Genomic DNA, 22,209 nt, shown 5'->3' with positions numbered 1-22,209 from the left:
CACTTAACAAATCTAAGCCATCGAAGGTGGTTAGAGCGAATAAATCAAAATCAGTAAAAGTTAAAAGGAGAAAAAATTCAAGGCATGGCTCTTAACTGGAAGAAGTCTTATCTTTAAATAGGTGTGAGGTAACAAATGAAGTAACGAAGTGAGTGCAGGAAAGGAGAAAGGCAGAACAAAGGTTAAAACAACTCAGATTTCCTGGTTGTTTACTTGTGGCCCAATCAAAGCCTATTGAAGGAAAGAGAAAGCCTCAGTGGGGTTTGGAATGGGCTGTTAAGACATTCACACATCCTAAATGATCTCTGGATGTAACCAGTGCCTGGAGTGGAGAACGGAGAATTAAAAATAAGCTCCAGTGGGAGCAGAACAGAGAGCTCACCCAGCCATTTTCCATGCAGCTCCCAAAAACAGCAACAGAAAAAAGGCCAGCCCCAAACAAAGCCCAGCCCTCACAAGCCATGTTCAAAACAATGCTTGGCGAGGAAGGAGAGCTCTGCTCCGCATTCCGAGCGCCACAGCTCGAGCCAGGGATCCAAAACCGGTCCCTGGGTGGATGGGTTGGGGAGAGATGGATTTCCTGGGGAGCAGAGACACGTTGGCACAGGAATGCTTCACCTTGGAGGTGTTCAGGCCTGGAGCTGTTTCCTGTTGGGGCAGCATCGATGCTGCAGTGAAGGTGGCCCAGGAGAAAGGGTGTGGGGATGAAAGGGCTCGAGGGATCATGCTGAAAAAAATCGTTTCCTTGGGCTTTGCTAATAAAAAACACAAAGCTGAGGTTCCCACTCGTAACACTCTGCTTGGTGTCTCGGTAAATCACAGCACACGCTTGGCTAAATCATGGAATCATGGAATGGTTGGGTTGGAAAGGACCTTAAAGCTCATCCCATTCCACCCCTGCCATGGCAGGGACACCTTCCACCATCCCAGGCTGCTCCAAACCCCGTCCAGCCTGGCCTTGGGCACTGCCAGGGATCCAGGGGCAGCCACAGCTGCTCTGGGCACCCTGTGCCACCCTGCTCACCCTCCCAGGGAACAATTCCTCCCCAATATCCCATCTAACCCTGCCCTCTGTCAGTTTGAAGCCACTCCCTGTGTCCTGTCCCTCCAGCCCTTGTGTCTCTCTCCATCTTTCCTGTGGGCTCCCTTCAGGCCCTGCAAGGCCACAGTGAGGTCACTCCAAAGCTTCTCCTCTCCAGGCTGAACAATCCCAATTCTCTCAGCCTTCCTCCATCCCTCTGATCACCTTGGGGCCTCCTCTGGAGTTTCCCCCAGAGCTCCATGTCCTGCTGGGAACCCCTCACAGCACCCAGAGCTCCCTTCCCTGCATCAGCCTGCTCAGGATTCCTCTCTTTCACCAAACCCCACAATGCTCCCACATTTCCCAGCACTGAGAAGCCCCCACTCCAATTTACACCACGACTGGAGCTGGCTGTGCAGAGCCCAGCTCATCCCTGTGTCTGAGTTTCCTGTGCTTGGTGTCACTCTTGGAGCAGCAAATCCCATCTGTCCAGCGGTGGTTTCACAGAATGATCCTGCAGTGCCTCACTTACAAGGCTAATTTGTTTCTAAATATGTTCTCTTTTATTTATTTCTTATTTTTTTATTAGAATCAGCTCAAGGGTTTGCCTGGTCTCAGCGCTGTTTAATGGGGATTAGTTTGAAGTGAAAATGTGTTTTCCATTTGTCTGAGAAAGACACAACAGGGAGCAGAGCCCTGGAGATTATTGAGAGCTTTGGGTGGTTCTGGGAGGCCAAAGGCCAAGAGACTGCAGCTTTCAGTGGAGTGCAATAATCCCCTGGAAAAGCACAGCCTGGGGTGTCCCGTGGGGCAATTATGGGATGGAAATTGCAGAGTGTGACTGACCTGGGGGTTATTGGCTGGGTGTCACCCCTGCAGCTCCGCCAGGAGCAGGGAACACTGCGCTGTGCCCTTCTCCTGCTGCCCCTCACTCCCCACAGCAGGACATCACGGAGATGCCCTCACTCCTGGATAACCCACCAGGATTCTCCCACCTCGGGATGTTTCAGCAGTTCATCAGTGACACACAGAATCCCTGTTTCCGAGCTCGGGGAGGTCACACCCTGACACACAGCGTTTGTCTACTCAGTCGTGTCATGCCTGTGCTGCCTGGGAGATTGGAATCTTTGTATTAATTAAATGATTTGCCAGCAGAGGAACTCACTGCTTTGTTTCATCTCTATTTATTCACTTCTCCGTGGTTGCCAAACCTTTTCCTTGCCTTCAGGGCACTGCTCTCTGCTGTGGCTGAGGCACACGAAGGATGCTGAGCAGCCCAAGGGTTCTGCCTGAAAACATTTCTAAAATCAATTTTCCTGGAGAAATTTCCCACCTCTGCATCCTGAATGAAAGAACTGGGATCTGCTGGAGCTGCAGCATCCCTGTGATCCTCAGCCATCCCTTGGATCTCTGCAGCTGGAGACCCAGCCTGCTTTATCCACAGGCTGAGGGATACAACAATATCATTCCTATTCTTTCTTTCCTTGATCCCAGCTCTTTGCTGGCTGCATTTCTTGGGACAGGTCGGAATGCTGTTGGTGACCTTGTGAAAACACCGTCTTCATTATGAAAAGCAGGACAGAAAATCCCCCTGGGCACAGTGAAATGCCTCACCTGCAATTCCTCAAATACTTTCCACTGCTGTTAATCCCTTTGGGTGTGCGAGGTGCTGCACATGGCTGTTCACTAAATAGATATCAGCTGGAGGGAGCTGGACACAACATTTTGGCACCAAACTGCCTGGATGTCGAACACCTAGAAGTTTTATTTGTGGGTTTATCAACACCCTGGGTGATTTCCTGGGATGGCTCCTCTGGAGGGAGCAAACCCAGCTTGGAACGGGAAAAGGAACTTCCCCAAATTTCACCGGTGGTGGAGGTCAGGCTTTGGCTCAGCTCATTGTGGAGACAGATGTTGAATTCCCATAAAGAACTGTATTTTGGGAAAGCTGAAGAGGTTTTGGGATCTGTGGTTTTGGCCTAGCTCAGCCCTTAATCAGAAACGACATCGCTGGGCAAGAGCCCTCAGAGCTCTGGGAAATGTGCGTGAAACGGGATGGACAGGAGCTGCTCCAGCCTGCATGGAAAGCTCAGGTCACCTTTATTCCAGGTGAGCAATCTCCTCCAGTTCACAAGAAAACTATTTTCCTCACGTCACTTTTTACAGCCCTGTTTTGTCCTGATAAGGGAAACTGTTGGGTTGGGATTGTCGAGACAAGCGCTGAGTTCCCAGGAAAAATTAAAATCAGGACTTTTCTGGTTTGTCAGTCATGACCTCCACTAAAACAGCATTTGCTATAAATTAAATGCTATAAATATGCTCTTCAGACAATATTTTGTGTAGCTTTTGCTAATTACTTTTATTAGAAATGCAATGACTAAAGTGATGTTAAATTTAAAAAAAACAGATTCTTCAGGAAATTCTTGCACATTCATTCAGGTCTAAAAAGTCCCAAGATCGAATTTTTGTGGAACATGTGGGTATCAAGCCTAGCCTGGGGTTAAACTCTGTCAGATATCCCTGAAAAATGTGGATTTATGTGGTCTCACCTGCTGGAGTTTTCTCCTGGGAAAGGTGTCTGAGCTCCTTGCACAGAGCCAGGAATTCCCTATGGAGAAAGGCACCGAAAGGGATCTGTTGGAAGAAAAAAGCTCGTGAAGAGGTGGCAGCCTGGCCCCAGGAAAGTTGCTTGTCTGTGCTATTTACTTGTTTAATAAACATAAACCCTTTAGATAACAGCCAATCTGCAAGATCTCATTACAGGCCCAACTAAAAAAAATCTGATTACGGTGATGTGTTACGCAAACAGCATTTATGAATACTTATAAAAAGGAATTTGGCTACTCAATGTTACCTCTTCATGGCAGGTAAATATAATTTGCATTTTTACATGTGGGTGAGCAGCAGGGTTGGCCACAGTCGTGTGAAACCTGCAGCTGACCCCAGGCTCCTTTTTCAGCTCCGTGCAGGAAAGGAATTTACTAATTTATAACATTTTCCGCCCACTAGATATGCCAAAGAATTAGAGAAATTAAAATCAGCCAGGCGAAAGGGAAAGGAAACATCTCAGCATCCATTTGTAAAGGGGTGAGGGTGTTTAGTATTTAGCAGGGAAAACTTTTTAAACTATTTCTTAGCTGGGAGAGTCTGCAGAGGGAAATGAGAGGGGTCACATCTCTCAGGATATTTGAAAGTTTAACCAAAGCACCAGAAATTGCAGCAAGGGGGGCTCTCCTGGGCTGCCAAGGGGCTCTTGGTGGGGCTCAGAGCTATTTTTGAACCCTACAACTGATGGATAACAACTCTCTTATTTTGCAGCTGTCAATGAACAGGAAGAAAAGAGTTTCCTGAGGAGTGAAATCTTCCTTCCAAGGTGAGGAATCCGCTGGAGACAAATGCCAATGTCACATTCCAGAGCTTCTCTCCTTATTGTGCTTGGCCTGGAGCTTCCTCCATCCAGCGCTGCCACTGGGCCAGCCCAGGACAGAACCAGCCTGTTCTGTCTAATAAAACTTTATTGTGCTGCTTTTCAAAATAGCAATTCCTCTCCTGGCCCTTTGAAAGGCAGGAAGGCACAGAGGCAGGGAAACACAAGCCTATGACTCCTTAGGGCTACTAAGCCCTAAATTAAAATATAAAGCCATAAATGCATCTGACAATGCAGCACACTTTGGCATTCCAGTTTCATTCCATTAATTGTTCTGGGGGTTTTTTTTGTTGTTGTTTTTTATTATTTTTTTGGGTTTTTTTAATTTTTTTTTTAATTTAATGAAGAACTCTCACCTCAGTCTGCTTCCATGAGAAAGCACAAAGATTAAATTGGAAATAACAAATCATTAAGTCTTAGTAACCTGCAGAATCATGCCAACGATTTTTGTTTTTCCCAATGACTTTCTAAACTTCTTTTTCCTGTCAGTTGTGCTGTCTTAAATCCCAGAATGACAGAAAGGATATTTTCAAGATCCCAGGGAGCACTGGGAGCTGCAGGACCTTCCTGCTGTGCACCAGAAGAATCTGATGGTCCTGGAGGTGATGGATACAAAGTCAGGGAATGCGTTTTCCAAGCTTATTCCTTCACTTCAAAACAACAGAAAAGCTGCCACATCTTTCTTCTGATCTCCCCTTCCCTCACAGCCTTAAAAACCCCAGGAACTGGTGGGAGTGGGAGAGAATGATCCTTAAGTGATGGCAAACAAACCCTTTAACATGAAGAGAAGGGAGTTGAGGATGAAATTTTATTTCCTGGTGATCTGTGGGATAAGTGGAACTGTAACAGCAAAAGTGTGGATGAAGAGTAGAAAAAGGAATAAAGATACAGCACTTCCACAGAAATATTGCATTGTTTTGGATGTGTGTTTTACCCCTCTGCAGGCAGAGGGGCTGTGGTGTTGCTCTGAGATGATCTTGGTGTCATTTTTATGATTTTTATGTTTTCTCCTGCTTTGGAGTGCTCCAGACTTGTCCTGGTTATGAGCAGGAGGCTGCTCTGTGGTAATCCAGCCCTTTCAGGATCATAAATGTTTTAATTATGACTTGTTTTACTGCCCAAAGCAGAGCTGCAGCCTTGCATTCCACGTGGGACTGGAAAAAGGCTGGACACATTCCTCCAGAACCCCAAATATTAATCAGACAATAATTTGCTTGGAGCTTTGCAAATTTTAGGTGGGCACAAACCGAGATGGAGAATGGTGAAAGAAAATTCCCTCCGTATGTCAGGAAGTCAAACTGAGTGACAAAAAGAGGTGGCTGCAGCAGAAAATGCTTGAAGGGTTTGTTTGGGGTTGCTGCAATGTTTGAATGCCCCTTGCCTGTGCTGAAGCAAAGCCATGATTGGTTTTCCACCAAAAAAATTGGTGAATTTTAGTCGGATTCCCTCCTGGATTCTGGAGTTCTCAGGTTCCGGCTTACACAACAGCAAAATCTCAATGCAGGGCAGCTTTTCATCCCTGAAATAGGAGTTAAATAAGGCTTGCCTGGAGTAGACAAAACAAGAAGATCCGTAGACTAACTGGAAACATCGAGATTTGAAAATTACCTGATAGGAAAAGGGAGGGGAGCGGGATCAAAGACGTCCCAGGGAATGAAAAATTCCTTCACAGTGCTTCCTGTTCTCTCTGTTATGTTAACCAAGGTAGGATTAGATTTCAGCTGCCAAAAGAAATAACATTTAGAGATTTTTTTTTTGGTCTGGGGAAGTGGGACAGAAAGATTTAAGACAGCTTTTTCCGAACTATTTGCTTTTTGTCAAGCAGTCAAGTCTAGTTATTGTTATTAATTTGTATTACAGAACTACTAAAGTGGGGCTGGATTTCCAGGGTACCTGGGGCTGTGAAAATGCTCAGGCAGGGACTGCTGTCACCTCACAGAACCCAGAGCAGCACCAGAACAGACAGAAAAAGGAGTTTTGCCCTGAGCTGGGCAGCTCTGGGGAGTTGTGCTCCTCTCTCCAGGTCAGGGCAGTGCTGGAGAGCTGAGCTGGCATGAAAAGAGTCAAAACTGGCTTTTTAAAATCTAAATACAAACCCACCGTGGATTTAGACACATTGCCACACCTTGGACCCACTCATTCCAATTCAGTCCTTTAGATTTGGGTTTCTCTTCTCATTTCATGCCCCAGCTTCAGACGTGGTCCCTGGGCAGGGATTGCACGAACCATACCCAGAAATCCAAATGGTTCAAATTCATCTTCAAGTGCCTGCATTAATCTTCAGTGAACAGCCTGAACATGATGTGAAAAGGGAAAAGCAGAAGCTGAAACCATTCTGAAAGGTCTTGATGCTGCAGAGCTCCTGTGTGGGGATGAAGGTTGTGCTCACCTTTTTCCAGGGATCGTTTTCTCCCTGTGGAGAGGAAGGACACTGGGAAGTTGTGTATTTACATCAGTCCTTCCACTAAACTCACCCAGTCCAGCTGTACCATTTGCATTCATCCTGCACCTTTGTTTTTTTTCTCTCTGCTATTTGGGTAAAGTGAATTCTAGAAGAAAACTTCTTGCTGAGGCAAATTCCATCAGCACAGAAAAGGACACGGTGTGCGATTTCAACAGAAAATGAGATCGCACTTCTTGTGCAGGCTGGAAGTCCTTACCTTAACCTCATGCTAATCTAGAAACAAAAGACTTCTTACAGGAAAAAAAAAATATAAATAAAATAGACCCTACTACAAACTGAGCCTGTTTATTCTGAAGTTGTCTATCAGTGGCTAACTCCAAACCCAATCTCATGGGTAAATATTTGCAGAACCATTTGAATGATGAAGGGCTTTTATTACCTGGGAGAGTTTCCTGCTCCTTGCCTTGGAGAGGCTCCCCTGGATGTGCAGGGTGGCCCCAGCTCCCTGCCTGGAGTGTCCCAGCTGGGAAGGAGCTGAGGAGCAGCCTGGTGATCCTCAAGGTGCAGCGGGCAGACCCCCCGAGCTCGCTCCCAAGAACCAGAGTCAATGTTTAACCCGAGTCTTTGGCGTTCACAGCTCGTGCCTTTCTTTATTATTAACCCAGCCCCTGTTTTTCTGCACAGATTGCAGAGCTGCTGCCAGAGGGACACGGAGGAGCCTCCAAAGAACTTCCTGGTGGCTGCCTGAGCAAAGGTAAAGCTCCTTTTGTGTCCTTTCCGTTTCCATCCCTGCGCATTCCTGGGTTCTGCTCTTCTGTTGGGCCAGAACAGCCTGTCAGCAGCCAGCTTGGCTGGATTGTGTCTCTTAATCACTGCATAAATCCAGTTTTTATCCAAAATTAGGATTTCATCCTAATTTGACCCAAACTGATGTGTCCCTGTCCATAAAGAGTGAATTTATTTATTCCCTGGTACACTCTTTTCCATTGCTTTTTTCCTCCACACCAACAGCCTTGTCTCTGTAACTGGTTTTTTTTCCCCTCTTCTAATAATTTTTATATTTTCATGTTGTATGCTCAAGTCTGTGAAGGTTTGTCTCTTTTTCTCCCTGCACTAGGGCAAATCTACATTTACATCAGCCCTTTCACTGATCTCACCCAGTCTGGTTGTACCATTTGCATTCTTCCTGCTTTTTCTCTTAATGTTTTTTCTCTCTGCTCTTGGGTAAAGTGAATTCTAGAAGAAAACTTCTTGCTGAGGCAAATTCCCACAGCACAGATAAGGACAGGGACACTCATCTCACATTTATTCTGGGTGCTCTGTCAGTGTGATGGGAATACTTGTTTTTAAATCATGAGTATTTGTTTATAAAACATGAATATTTGCTTTTAAATAATATTTCATGTGTGTGCTATGTGGTGGCTCAAAACTGGTCCTCAGAGGGTTAGGCTCACTTGCTCAAATATGTTTTTTTATTTGTTGTGATATAGATTTATATAAAAATAATAGAATGGAACTTTTTCATGTTCAGAACGATTCATCCTTTAGGATATATTCTGTGTCCAGCTCCAGCTGTTTATTTTGGGGGTCATGGCTCTATCAGCAAGGGATGATAATGTGGCCAATGGACATTTCCAAACCTTCCACCACATTTAGAGAGGTTCAGTCATTTCTCCCCCACTGAAGAATCCTGGAATGAATGGGAGTATTGGTGGTATAAATTAGTATTTATTGGAATATTGTCAGTATGGGTCCAAGTGACCCTGGAAATGTAAATCATAACACAGGAAAAATAAACGAAGAGTTGTCTGATTCGAGGAAATGGAAACCTTGGCTATGAATTAAGTGAGAAGCTTTGAACCCCTTCCTACAATGGCCAGATTCAAATGCTGCAATTTACCCAAAGATTAAGAGATAAACAGGCAAAGAAACCAGAACAAAACACAAACCTGGCCTCTAAAAGAATGGGGGAATTGGCAAAGTGATCAAGAACCTTGTGGCTGTTCAAAGGTGACCTGGGGCAGCAGAGGATGAATTTATCATCGTTTTTTATCAGGAGTTTAATGTTTGTTAAGAGCCCAGAGATTTCTCCATTTCCTGAGCATTTCCCCCCCCAATCTGGCAATTCTACAAAGCATAAATTGGACTTTAAAGGAATTTGCCTGGCTTGCTCTGGGTGCCACGAAATGCAAATACAGATGATGGCATCAAAAGGGCAAGGAGAGCTTTGAAGATCCAGCTCTTGTCAGGGAGCCAGGGAGCCAACGGAGCAGGGAGAGCTGGAATCCTCAGGAGAGGACACTCTGCCTGCTGGGGAAAGCAAACATTCCTCACGACAAGTTCATGGATTTCTCCTGGATAATCCCACTGGCCAGCCCAGCTGCCTCATCTCAGCTCCAGAGCTGAAGTGGCTGAGGAAAAAAAGTGGAATCCAGAGGGATCTTCCGGAGAAAAAGGAGAGAAAGGAGAAGTGCCTTAATTCTATTTTGCTCATATTAGAAGCAGACAAACTCCTTGTGGCTGAGTTAACTTCTGGCTCTGGGAACCAGCAGCAAAATCCCCAGCCCAACAGGACCTGGAGCTGTGGAGGGGTTTTGGTTCATTGGTTGAGGTTTAGTTGGGTTTTTCTGGGATTTTTTGGGAAGCCAGTCTCCAAACCATGTTGCTGATACTGAATGATAGGATACACTGGATTTCACTTTATTTTACTTCATGGGCACAGGAACAGAGGGTGGAAAAACCTCATTTTCCAGCACCACTGCCCCATCCAAGCTCAGTGCCATTATCCTGACAATAAATAGCTTAGACTTCCTTAGGGAAAAAAGTGCAAAGTAGGAAATGGTTTTTATTCCTCATTCCAGCTTCTGATTTCCCATATAACTCCACAGCACAAGATTCCTTTATGTCCCAGCAATCAAGGCTTAAATAACAGAAGTTATTATAATCAATAATTAATTATTATAATCAATATAATAATAAATCAAGCCTTCTGATAATAACAGAAATACATCCCATGATATGATCAGGGTTTCTTTTTCAGCATCTAATGATGTTAAAATAAATGGAATTATGTTGCTTTTCCTTTTTTTTTTAAGTCAGTAAATTCCCAAAGAGGATTTGCCCCATTTTTACAATGTGCTTAAGGACTTAGAGCTCATGATCAAATGCAGATTTATTATGGGCATGAGGGCTGGCATGCAGTCTCTGCTCAGAGCTGCTCAGGGCCTTTTTGTTCTGCTCCAGGAGGGTTTTTACCCATCTTCATCGTGATTTCTGAGGCCAGATGTGGCCTTTTGCAATTTTTTTTTTTTAATTTGTTGAGAAAAAGTGATAAATGCTAAATCAAAGAGCAAGGAGAGGTGGGGCTGTGGGCAGGAGCTGGAAAATATCACTCTAGTGGGAAGGTTTTCCTTCTGTTTTTGAGGATATTCCCATTGAGTTGGGTGGATGCTGGATGAAATCCCAGCTCTGTCTCTGACTCTCCCCCTCTGCTGGCAGTGCTGGCAGAGCTGCACAGGAGCTCCCAGCTCTGCCAAAAAATCCCTGCAGGAATCCCGGAGCGAGGAACGCTCCAAGGCAGCTCCGGGGTGGTGGAAAGCAGGAAAATGAGAGGATTTAGGGAGGGGTTGTGCAGTCTGAGCTGTGTCTCTTTGCTTTCATAGCTGTGGAACCAAGGGCAGGCTGTGGCTGAGAACACCTGGGTGAGGAGACAGCGATGGTTGGAGCATTCAGGAAGGGCACCCAAGGCTTTTACAACACTTCCTTTGATAACCCAAATCAGATCCCATCACTAAACCAACAAAGCATTAAATTATTCTTATATTTGGAAACGCAAAATAGACGAAACACAAACTATTGATGCAGATAAGATTGTCTCACATCCCTTTGAAAGGCACTGCAATGCACAGAATACACAGCACTGGTCTGTCACTGAAATATCATTTAGAGATCTCTAAAACGGAGTTTTTTAAAGTGCACAAAGATGGGATTGTAGCACATGAAATGCTGAGTTTTTGTGCACATGATGCAAGGGAGCTTTGTCTGGTAAGAACATTTTCTTGCTCCTGCTTCTCAGCCCTTCTTGATGAAGAATTTTTTTTAAATTCTCAATCTACTCTGCACAATTCTTTGCTTTGTTCAGCGCAAAGACTTGAAAGTTGCCAAAAGTAAATGACAAACGATTGGAGGAAGAGAAATCCAGTCCTTTAAGTAAACTCTTCCACCACTCTCTCCATGGGATGAACTTTAAGGTCCCTTCCAACCCAAACCATTCCATGATTCTATGAAACAGCCTCAGCCCAAGATTAATTATTAATGTTTAAGACATATGTCTTGGACTAATTAATTCCAACCTTCATTAAACCAAATGATGGTTTTATTAAATTACCAGATCAGATCCACAGATTTAGTGGCTGCAAAGTTTTCTTCTGATATAATTCCATGAACAGAAACATTTTTTTGAGAAGAGGAGAAAGCACAACCAATATCTTACTGAAAATAATTTCCAGGTAATCTTTTCTGCAGAAAAAACAAAAAGCACATTTTCTCTGTATTCCTTTAGTGCTGAAAGGGCTCAGCAAGAGCATTCTGAGAAAGGATTTGCCGGTCAGGGCCTTGGGCACATTTTCAAAACTCAGACACTTCCACCTTGTCTTTTGTTCCCAGCTCGAATTTCCCAAATCCTCTTAGGTTAATTTGTTTTCCAGCACAAACCCCTATGAAACCTAAACCGCCAGAAGGGCTTTTTCTTTTTTTATTTTGCTCTGCACGGGGGAGGATTGAGCTCGTCCCGCTGGGGCCGGGGGATGTCGGGGGTTTCCCTTCCAGCGCTGCCGGAGCTGCTGTGGTGCTGAAGGGATAGCGCCGGTCTGTCCGCACCCAAACTGTGTCTGACCACACCCAAACTGTGTCTGACCACACCCAAACCGTGCGTGACCACACCCAAACCACACCCAAACCGTGTGTGACCCCACCCAAACCGCGTGTGACCACACCCAAACCACACCCAAACTGTGTCTGACCCCACCCAAACCGTGTGTGACCACACCCAAACCACACCCAAACTGTGTCTGACCCCACCCAAACCGTGCGTGACCACACCCAAACCACACCCAAACCGTGTGTGACCCCACCCAAACCATGTGTGACCCCACCCATCCCTGTGACCACACCCAAACCGTGCGTGACCACACCCAAACCGTGCTGACCACACCCAAACCGTGTATGACCACACCCAAACTGTGTGTGACCACACCCAAACCACACCCAAACCGTGTGTGACCCCACCCAAACCGTGTGTGACCTCACCAAAACCGTGTCCAACTCCACCCATCCCATGTCTGATCCATGTCCATCCCGTGTCCATCCCATGTCCAACACACACCTGACCCACACCTGACCCCGACCCCCACCTCCTGACCCCTATTTTCCAATGATTTTCCACAAAGGGAAGCAGTGTCCAAGTGCTCCAACACCGCTGTCTGGAAGAAAAGTTGTTCAAAGCAATATTCCTGCCCCAAAGTTGGTTTTAGGATTGAGGGACAGGAGTGTTGAGGTTGGAAAAGACCTCTGAACTCTCTGAGTCCAACCATTAACCCAGCACGGCCAAATCCACTGCCCCATGTCCAAGTGCCACATCTACACAACTTCTGAATCCCTCCAGGGATGGGCACTCCACCACTGCCCTGGGCAGCTGTGCCAGGGCTGGGCAGCCTTTTCTGGCTAGAAATTCTTCCTGATATCCAACCTAAACCTCCACTGGTACAACTTGAGGCTGTTTCCTCTTGTCCTATCACTTGTTGCTTGGGAGAAGGGACAGACCCCACCTCTCTCCACGCTCCTGTCAGGGAGTTGTGCACAGCCAACTTTTCCCCATGCTGAGCCCCTTTCCCAGCTCTCTCAGCTGCTCCTGGTGCTCCAGACCCTTTCTACCTCAATTGTTCTCCTTTGGGGTCACTCCAGCACCCCAAAGTCCATAGACAACCTCCACTGTGTTCCATGGAACTGTTTCTCCTCCCTTGTGAAACAGACTGAGATTTTAAACACCAGCAGTGTTTAATGCCCCCAGTACTGAGCTCTTGCGCTGCTTTGCCTGCACAGGGCCAGGATTTGTCTCCAGCCTGAATTTCCTCAGCCTAATGAGGCAGGACACACGTCAGGCCTGGTGCTAAACTGCTGCAGGGGGGTGCTGGCTGTTGTTGAACAGCTGCTGGATCCTGCCCGAGAGGGAAATCCATTCCCAGGTTGTATTTGGGGTTGTAAAGTTTGCAACCGTGCTGGGGAAACAGCAGAGCCACGGAGCCGTTCTGAATTATTAGGAATGTTCAGTCACACAGAACAAGGACCATAAAGCAGGGGTCAGGTGCTGGCTGGCCCCAGGCTGGGCAGGGACAGGGAGCACAGGTCACCCCCAGGGCAAGGGCTGCTGCTGAGCAGCAACAGCTCTGTGGGCAGAGCCCATTAGCAATTGCCCTCTGGCCTCTGGAACTGGCTGCATCCAGAAAGCTCAAAAACCATGGAACCCCACTGGAGAGGCCGTGCATAGGCAGTGGGAGGCTCTGGGAGAGATCTGCAAGGAATACTGGACCTGGAATTGTGAATGCTGGTGAAAATCCAGAACTTTTCTTACTCAAACACTTTTGAAAAAAAAGCCCCAAATTTCTGATTCTCGGTAACACCTGTAGGACCAAGGGGTCAGCACAGGGGTTGGCAAGGGCTGAGTTATTTCTATTTATCAACTATCCTATCTGAATCCCCCTGCTGAGGGCAGAATATTTAGGATTTCCATGGCAATTTATTTCTGAGCCCCTCTTCCAGCCAGACTGACGCTTGCCAGCTGATCCAGGGGTGCTGGAGGTGGCGGCTGAATTTATTCAAGCAATCACATTCTCTTTCCCAAAGCTAAAGCCCATGAATATGGAGTTAGCTGAGCGAATTGACAGGGATTCCATCCCCATGAACATGGATAATGTTCCAGCCCTGGAGAGCAGCATTTAATTGATGAGTGGGATTATATTTACACAGCAATTATAACAAAGTCAAGGTTGGCTTTCTGGGAAAGGCTATTTGCTTTATCCTCACTGCCTGGTTGTCCAGGAAAGCTTTTCCTTTATGGACAAGCAGAAAAAAAAATGAGAGCAGATGCACTCAGCTCTTTTCATAGCCTGCAAATAGCCCATGAAGCCAACTCAGGAGCCACCAAAGGGTTGCCTTGGCTACATCCATTAATTGACTCCATTCTAAGTGGGATGCTGATTGTTTACCCGCTGAGGAATTAAGAGTCAGTCCCTGCTATCCTCAGATGGCTGCTCGGGACCAATGTAAAATGAATAAGGGCTCATTGCAAATCCCACATGAGTCAATGGGCATCTCTGTCCCCGTTGCCTTCAGAGCTGGAATTAGCCAGCCCTGCTGCTGTGCCCTGAAATATGGAATTTTTGTCCTCAAGGCACCTCTGCAAGGTAAAGCCACTGACTCAGGTCAGGGATGGAAAGCTGGGGCCAGGAAAGCAACCTCAGGATCACTCAGGAGTCCTGGCCCTCGCTGTCCCTTCAGTCTGGATTGCTTTCCATGGGATGTGGAGACAGGAAAGGAGAGTGCCTGAGGTTTGTCCAGCTTGGGGCTGGAGCTGGAAACTGGGAGGTGGTTTCACATCTTGTGCAGTCAGGGAGACCAACAGCTGCATTCAGGTGCCTCTTTATGGGACCTAGCTGGAATTAAGGAAAGGAATTAAAAACTTTGGAAAACCAGAGGGTGGTGAGGAGCCCAGAGCAGCTCTGAGCTCTGGCAAGGCAAGCAGAAACGTGCAGGAGGTGCCCAGTGAGCACCTGCAGACCTCGGGGGGAAGAAGAGCTGTGGTCAGCAGCCAAATCCCAATGCCACACTCATCCATCTTCGTGGACAGACAGGAGCCAGCACCTGGAATCCTGACGTTCCAAAATAGTCAGAAACATTTATCCTTCTCTTGAAGTTCTAAATTCAGCATGGTTTAGGTCCATCTTAGTTACTGCAGAAGGGGAATATCCCTACCTGGATTATCCCTGTGCCAGAGACAGGGAAACCAACCTGGGTGTCTTGAGATTTTTACCACAAAAAGAGCTTTTTGTTTCCTCTTAGCCCAAGCTCAGTCCTGACATGGAAATTTTCTCCCCAGTTGACATTAGAATTAACTTGTTGACATCATTAGCAGAGCACATAATAGATAGCTGAACTGCTCTGATATTTATCTTTAGGTCAACAGCTCTAGAGACTCCAGAGGAAAATTAGAAAAAAAAAAAAGCATAGACTCTTTATTAGTAGAACTTAATTTAACTGTATTCAAACTTCATTAGGGAATTAAAAAAAATGACCTTTCTTAATGCACTCCTGCTTTATAAAATATGGAATGAGAATATTAGATTTGTTTGATCCTGGTCCCCATTAGGCACCAGGGTAGATGAGAATGCACAAACTCCCTCCTTGAGTGAGGACTCTTGGATGTCAAATCAAAGCCCAGGTGCTCCAAAACCCATTTCCTTTCCTTTCCTCCGTGTTTTATGTTTCCTAGCCCTGTAATTCTCCCCAGGAAACCAGCAGAAATCTTAATTTCTTACTCCCCTCTCTGGCCCAAGTAACAGCTCTGGTGATTTAAACAATCAAGCACATGTTCTTACACTGTCTGCACCTCCTGCTCGCCAGGAACGGGGATGTGGTGAGGAAAACCATGGAGGAAAGGAAAGGAAATGACATTAACCTTTTCCATCTGATAAATAAGGGCTCTATTCAGCTGCAGTAATCCACATCCTTCCCTAGAGATCCAGTTAATGTAATACCTAAGGGCTCGGTTAATTTCAAATTATTTCCACACTGGCCAGCTGATTTCTTGGTGAATTATTCAGTCCCTGCTCACATGGAAAAGGACTGGAGCTCTCCTGTCCTTCCCAACACCCTGAACAACCTCTTGGTGTGCCAGGGGCTCTGTGACAGCCCCCAAACAGAGACTTTTGTGCTGATTTTCACGGGACCAGCACTCTGCAAGCACTGAAGGTCCCCTGAGCTGCTCTTCCCTGCAGGGACCTCCTCCCTGCCCGATCAAACATCCAGCACCTGCCGTTTTTATGGAATTAAAAGAGAGTTTGAGCTGGGAATGGGCGGAAACTTCGAGCAACAGCCCCAGCCAGGCTGCAGAACGGGTTCTGCACGTGTTTGCTGGGGTTTGAGGTGGTGGATTGGGAGCAGTGGCCACTGCAGGGTGGATGGAGGATCTCCAAGGATGAAAAGCTGGGGATTGAAATGTGGTTTTTTTTTTCCCTTCTGCACTACACGGATGGCTCCGGGGTCTGCTGAGCTGGGAGGGACAAGGGACGTCTGCAGGCATCGAGGGAGGGGTTTGCAAGGCAGGACAGGGGATCAGGGAACACAAATCCACTTGGAAATCAGTGGGGAACACCAGCCTGATGTGAAAACACGGGATTTATCTCAGTGTCAGGAAAATGAATCCACAAACACCAGAGGTTGATGTCCAAAAAGGAGACAGAGGAGTCCTGGAACTTTGCTCCAATAAAGGGAGAGGCCATGGGACACTCCCCATGGGGACTCCCAAAATTTTAAGAGGATGCAGCCTCCTTTTTATCCCAATTTCCTGACCACATTTCCCTCTCTCCTTCTCCATTGGCTGAGGTACTTGAAAGGTACAGACTTCCCAAACCCCTCATACCCCCTTCTGATCTATACCCCCCGTTTTTTGTTTTCCCTTGTGTCTCTCTTCTTTTTCTCTAAATCCACAGCTTGGAGGGAGTAACAGAATGTGGAATTCCTATGGAATTTATGGTTCCCCCCATTGCTTCTTTCACTTCTCCACATCTTATCCACCAGGCCCACAGTTTGTCTGTGAAGTCAGCTCCTTCCCATTCCTTTCAATCCCTCTTCTTTTTTATTTTCTCAATAATTGTCTTTACAAACCTTAGTTATCACTGACTTTACTCCCTGTTCCTGGCTCTTTTTTGGTTTTGCAATTGTTTTTGTAGCCATTGCTGGGTCTGTAGGCACAGCTACTGCCTGCATTCCCTTCATCACACCTCGAGTAAGTGTCACTAAGAGAGGGATCATGCATGGTAAAAAGATTAGAGTCACACAACAGGAAAAAATAAACCTTTCCTTTCACCCACACTCCACCAGGTAACCACAAAAACACATCCCATTCCCATCCTCTCCACTTTTGGACTGGTGCATGAGCTAACTTTTTATTCCCTTTGTTGTTTGTTTCACTGCTTTTCCACTGTCACCTCTTTGCAAGCAGCAGTTTGAGTCATTTAATTTTTCCACACATTAGTATTGATCCCCAACCCACTGAAACCATGGGAATCTCCTCATTGGCACCAAGGCATTTGGGATTAAGTTCCTACCTTATGAGACACGCTCCTTCCTCTTTGATTCTTTTCCCCTTCAGGGAGTGTAGCTACCAGAACACAACAACCCAAACTTGGGTGCAATTTTGCAACTTTTCTGATGCTGTAACGAGCTGTGCTCCCAGGGTTCATTATGAGGCTGTCTTGAAACTTGCTGGTGAAACAGGAAAAACAAGAAATCTGACCTCACCGCAGTGCTTAATTGAAGTGGATTTATTGACTGTTTTTCAGCTCTTATAGCAACTGTGTTTGCTGAGAACTGAGGGCTCCTGGCTTTAATTCACCCTTAGCAGACACAACCTTGACAAAAACCTGTCCCACTCCAGGGCTGGACTGGGATTGGGCTGGAAGCTGCAGATGGAGATTGGAGATTTCCCTCTCCTTGTGATGCTCTTCAGCTTCCCTCCCTCTCCAGGACACCCATGTGGGTTGAAAATGCCAGAGGTAAAGCAAGAGCATCATGCCAAGCATGTTTTTGGTGATTTCTTGGTGCCATGGCAAGAAACATGAACCAATAAAGAGAATAAACCCCTCTGCTAAAAGATCTAAAAGATTCTTCAAGCTGCAAATCTTTTTGAAGAGTCTGGATCTCCAACCTCATGCAGCTGAGGAGGGAGGACTGATAAAAACCCGAAGCAGAGCCAGTTTGGTTGGATTTCTGCTGGGAAATCCACCTTTGACACAGCAGTGCTGCCCCTGGCTTGTGCTTAACGCTGCTGAATTCTTATCCCCGTGCACCTGCACTGGAAATTCGGGCAGAAAGCTGCAGGCTGTGACCCTGCTGTAACCTGAAGAACAGTTCCTCGCTCCCCCCAGCAGGCAGTGGTGCCTCCAGCCATGATCCATCAGCGCTGAACTTTATGTCCGGGTTTGGGGAGCTGTCTCCTTGGCAGGAGGGAATTCTGAGCTTTCTGCTGCGTCTCTCCCTGATCTGGAGTGGGAGCTGAGCCCAGCTGAGCCCAGCTGCCTGCTGAGAGGGGCAGGGTGTGAGTGTGTTCTGCAGGAGGGCTGGAAACCACTCCAGGAATAGATGGAGGAGATGGATGTGGCCCTCCCCTGGCACAGGAGGTAAAGCTGAGCTTGCAAGGAGGCGTTTTTGGATGGGATGTCACGCTGCCTCTGTGTGAGACCTGCTGGTTTCACCTCTAATTCATCTGGCTGTAATCTTAAATCAAACTGGGTTGGGGTTTTTTTCCCCCCCAAGAGTTTTGGAGCCCTTTTGGCTTTGCAGAGCTGCTGGTGCTCAGCACAGAGTGACACCAGTGACCCAGGTAAAGGAATCCTCTGAACCCTCATTGTCCCAGCCCAGGTGCATGTCCCAGAGGATGGGGGGCTCTATCCAAGGAGTCTGGGATGCAGATTCCTGCAGATGACAGCCATTAGCCTATTGAATATTTGTTTTTCTGTTTGATGGGTAGGGAAGAGGCAGCGACTCTGCAGAGAACAGGCCTGGAAATTGCAGATTTTGCCCAAACCACCAACTTAAAAAAGCTTTAGAGACTGAAAGAGACTGGCTGTCAGTTCTGTTGGAGGCTGCAGGGCAGTGGGAGGGTGGAAGTTGTTTCATCACAGCCCCCAGCCTCTTGGCTGCTCTTTCCTGGCATTTATTAGCAAAAACTCATGCCAAGGGCTGCCAGGAGCAAAGCTGCATGGCCAGGAGAACACAGGCACCAGCAGCACTGAATTCATTTGACACATCCCAAGTTCAGAATTTATTGATAAACCCGGGGTAAAATCAGTGTTTGCATCTTGGTTCTAAAAACGGTAGAACATTCCCAGGGATGGGTTTTGTCCACCTGAGCCAGAACACCTGGAAAGGCCCCTGGAAGTGGAAGCTTTTTACACTGACCTCATTTTTGTGGTCACTGTGACCTGTTAAAAACCTCCCTTGGCTCTCTGGGATCCCCTCAGGTGACAGGGACAGAGCTGAGCTGGTCCCTGTGCAACCAATTCAGAGCATGCAGTAAAGCAGGAATTTAAAATAACCCGCTGTGAGGGCAGGTTAGCAGCAGCACGGGTTTCTGAGGGGAAAAATGAGGAATTCAGCCATCTCTTGGTGACATTTATTGCACAGACTGGTGATGGGATGCAAGGATAAAATCCAAGGCCCAAAGGTGTCTGTGCTGCCTGCTAAAAGCCACTTTTTCAACAGCCAAGGCTGCTCTGAAGGGGCTGGAATTACCTCTGGAGCAGTTTATCAGGGAAATGGGGAAGGTTTGGGGTCCTGGTGTAAATCCTTTGGTTGCTTCACACTTATTGCAAAGCGGACCTTGAGCCTTTTTGAGAAAAACAATCAGGAAACTGCTGGGCTCCCCAAAGTAGCATTTTTCTCACCAGTTCCAATGTGCTGAAAGGACTGGATTTTCTGTGAACTTTTCCCAAACAGGCTTGCTTTTTTCTTTCTTTTTTTTTTCTCTTTTTTTTTTTCCCTTCTCTTTGAGAGGGGGAGGAGTTGTGTCTAAAAAAACAAACCCAACCTGTCGTTCTCAGCTCTGCCAACCTGTCAGTCCAGCCATGCAAGAAGAGAGGGAGAGAGACAGAGCAAAAGAAAAGAGGGAGTGAAGCAGAGATTCTTTCAAACCTCAGCGGGACATTAAGGTAAAGCCCATTTCCAACTTCCCTAATTGCTTTTTCCTCTGTGTTTGTACACGAAAACAGAAATTCTGTTGCCTTAGAGAGCTTTAAACCAAGTGGGCAGCCCGGGTGGGGATGAACTGCTCCTGTTCAGCTGGAGGGGTGTTTGGAGTGGAACCTGGAGCTCGCTCGCTGTTGTTTGGAAACACGGTTTGTGCGGCTGGAATTCGCCTTAATTTGAATATTAAAGAGAGGCAGAGCTTGTTGGATCCCGTGCTTAGGGAGGGTGCTAAGCTGTGTAATTGCAGGGCTGAGCCGGGCTCTAATTACCGCAGATCAGGGTGAGAACTTGTCAGAGAGGAGGGAAATCCTTCCAGAGCTGCTCTGTCACCTTCTCCTGCAGCACCTGGCCCTGCTGGGGATGGGCTGTGGGACCACCCAGAGCCCCATTTGGCATCTCCTCCCTTCCCTTCTGTCCTTTCTGTCCCTCCTGGAGGGGCTCAGCATCTCCGGAGGGTTCCAGAGGCAGCAGGGCAGAGCAGCACAGGCGCTCCCAGCTCCCCCCGAGCAGATTGCGGCTCGCAGAGTGTGAGAAAGGCTGGCTGCAATGAGTCACAGCGATCACCCTGCCTGGGGAGCCTCTCGGGGTTTGCTGGGACAGCTGGGAGCAGGAATAGACACAGCTTGCTGGGTCTGAGTGTCCGTGTGAGCGCCTGTGTCAGCCGGGCACTGATGGGGCTGGGCAAGGAGCCTGCCGAGAGATGTTGCCCTCTCCTATGCCATGAAAACCCACCAAAAAAAAGGTGAGAAAGCAAGAATCCTGCTCATCCCCCTTAGAAATCCCTCTATTTCTATATCCCCGAGCAAACATTTTAAGCTGTCAAACTCTGTGATGCCTTTCTGAGGGCCTGGGGAGGTCCCACCTCCCCAAGGAGGGAGGATTTGCCTCCCTGGATCCTGGGTGGGCAGGGTTTGCTCTCCTCGCTGTGTCCCTGGGATGTTCACTCCTGTGGAGCTGTCCCCAGCAGCTCACCTGGCACACAGAGCCACAAGGAGCCAGGGACAGACAGTGCTGCTGCCTCTCAGAGCCCTGGAATGCCTTTGCCAGGGCTTTGGTTACACACTCCTGGCTTCTGCATCTTCCTTCTGTTGAACTTCCTCAAATCCTCCTGCCTGTGCTGTGGATCAAAGCTCTTTTCCAGGCAGTGGCCACCACAAGCCTGGAAATCCAGAGGGGATCCAGATTTTATCTGTCCAGATAAAAAACCTCTGCAAAGTCCTGGTGTTCCATCATTTTCCCTTTCCCCTGGGATCCTCTCCTCTCCTGGGAGCCCTGACTCATTCCCTGAGGGGATGGTGATGCAGAGTGTGATTATAAACATTTAATAAATAGAAAAACCTTATTTTAGAGTGTTCTCTGTAGTATTGTTGTAAGATTTCTTGCTCACAAGCTGGCATGGAGAGGGAAGTGCTTTTCCGAGTTAATGTAGTGGGTGGAGAAGAGGAAGTGAATATTTAAATTTTGGTGGAGATAAACTTTTTTACTCCTTGTTACAGTAAGAGAAATTAGTCACTGAAAGAAGGACGGGAGGAAAATTGGATTTCCTGATCTTCAAAGACTTCACTAATGAATCTCACAGCACTTCTGCATCTTCTCTTTTTTCTCTTTTCTCTTTTCTCTTTTCTCTTTCCTCTTTCCTCTTTTCTCTTTTCTCTTTTCTATTTTCTCTTTTCTCTTCTCTTTTTTCTCTTTTCTCTTTTCTCTTTCCTCTTTCCTCTTTCCTCTTTCCTCTTTCCTCTTTCCTCTTTCCTCTTTCCTCTTTCCTCTTTTCTCTTTTCTCTTTTCTCTTTTCTCTTTTCTCTTTTCTCTTTTTTCTCTTTTCTCTTTTCTCTTTTCTCTTTTCTCTTTTCTCTTTTCTCTTTTCTCTTTTCTCTTTTCTCTTTCCTCTTTTCTCTTTTCTCTTTTCTCTTTTCTCTTTTCTCTTTTCTCTTTTCTCTTTTCTCTTTTCTCTTTTCTCTTTTCTCTTTTCTCTTTCCTCTTTTCTCTTTTCTCTTTTCTCTTTTCTCTTCTCTCTTTTCTCTTTTCTCTTTTCTCTTTTCTCTTTCCTCTTTTCTCTTTTCTCTTTTCTCTTTTCTCTTCTCTCTTTTCTCTTTTCTCTTCTCCCCCACTCCACACTCCACGATGCTCCTGGGCTTTTGTGAAACCAGAGCAGACATTCTGGAGCATTCTCCTGATTCCTGCTCTGGAAAAGGTGTGAATGCAGTGAGATAACGAGATGGGGGCTGCTAAATCAGCCGAGCTGGGACAGCCCATCCATTCCTGACAAACCCAGGCTTTATTGGATGGCTTGGCAGCGCTCAGCAAATGCCGGCTGATCAATCTCAGTTAACCGGCTGC

The 22,209-nt window shown here is 46.7% G+C and overlaps 1 protein-coding gene and 1 long non-coding RNA gene across 4 annotated transcripts in view; one reads left to right on the top strand and one right to left on the bottom strand.

Annotated features, from left to right (window-relative positions):
• Nucleotides 1-3,398: 3,398 nt before the first annotated feature.
• Nucleotides 3,399-6,760, bottom strand: LOC147645445 (uncharacterized). 2 transcript variants are annotated; one of them, XR_015282350.1, is made up of 3 exons: nt 6,549-6,760; nt 6,057-6,169; nt 3,399-3,655 (listed from the first exon to the last, which is right to left on the bottom strand). It is a non-coding gene; the product is annotated as an uncharacterized LOC147645445 (long non-coding RNA). The 2 variants fall into 2 exon arrangements; XR_015282349.1 differs by lacking the exon at nt 3,399-3,655 and adding an exon at nt 5,002-5,967.
• Nucleotides 6,761-7,537: 777 nt separating this feature from the next.
• LOC111937455 (potassium inwardly rectifying channel subfamily J member 16) overlaps nt 7,538-22,209 on the top strand; it is a 31,616-nt gene continuing 16,944 nt past the window's right edge. Inside the window, exons 1-2 of one of the 2 annotated variants that reach the window (XM_023938851.2) lie at nt 7,538-7,606; nt 19,728-19,835. The gene's annotated coding sequence lies outside the window, so the exon portion shown is untranslated. The remainder of the gene's footprint in view (nt 7,607-19,727; nt 19,836-22,209) is intronic. The other variant, XM_023938852.2, reaches the window with a different exon arrangement.

The sequence above is a fragment of the Cyanistes caeruleus genome, unplaced genomic scaffold, assembly GCF_971803275.1.
Source record: "Cyanistes caeruleus unplaced genomic scaffold, bCyaCae1.hap1.1 HAP1_SCAFFOLD_313, whole genome shotgun sequence".
Lineage (NCBI taxonomy): Eukaryota > Metazoa > Chordata > Aves > Passeriformes > Paridae > Cyanistes > Cyanistes caeruleus.
The sequence above is the reverse complement of the archived record's forward strand: the minus strand, read 5'-3'. Positions and strand labels throughout refer to the sequence as shown.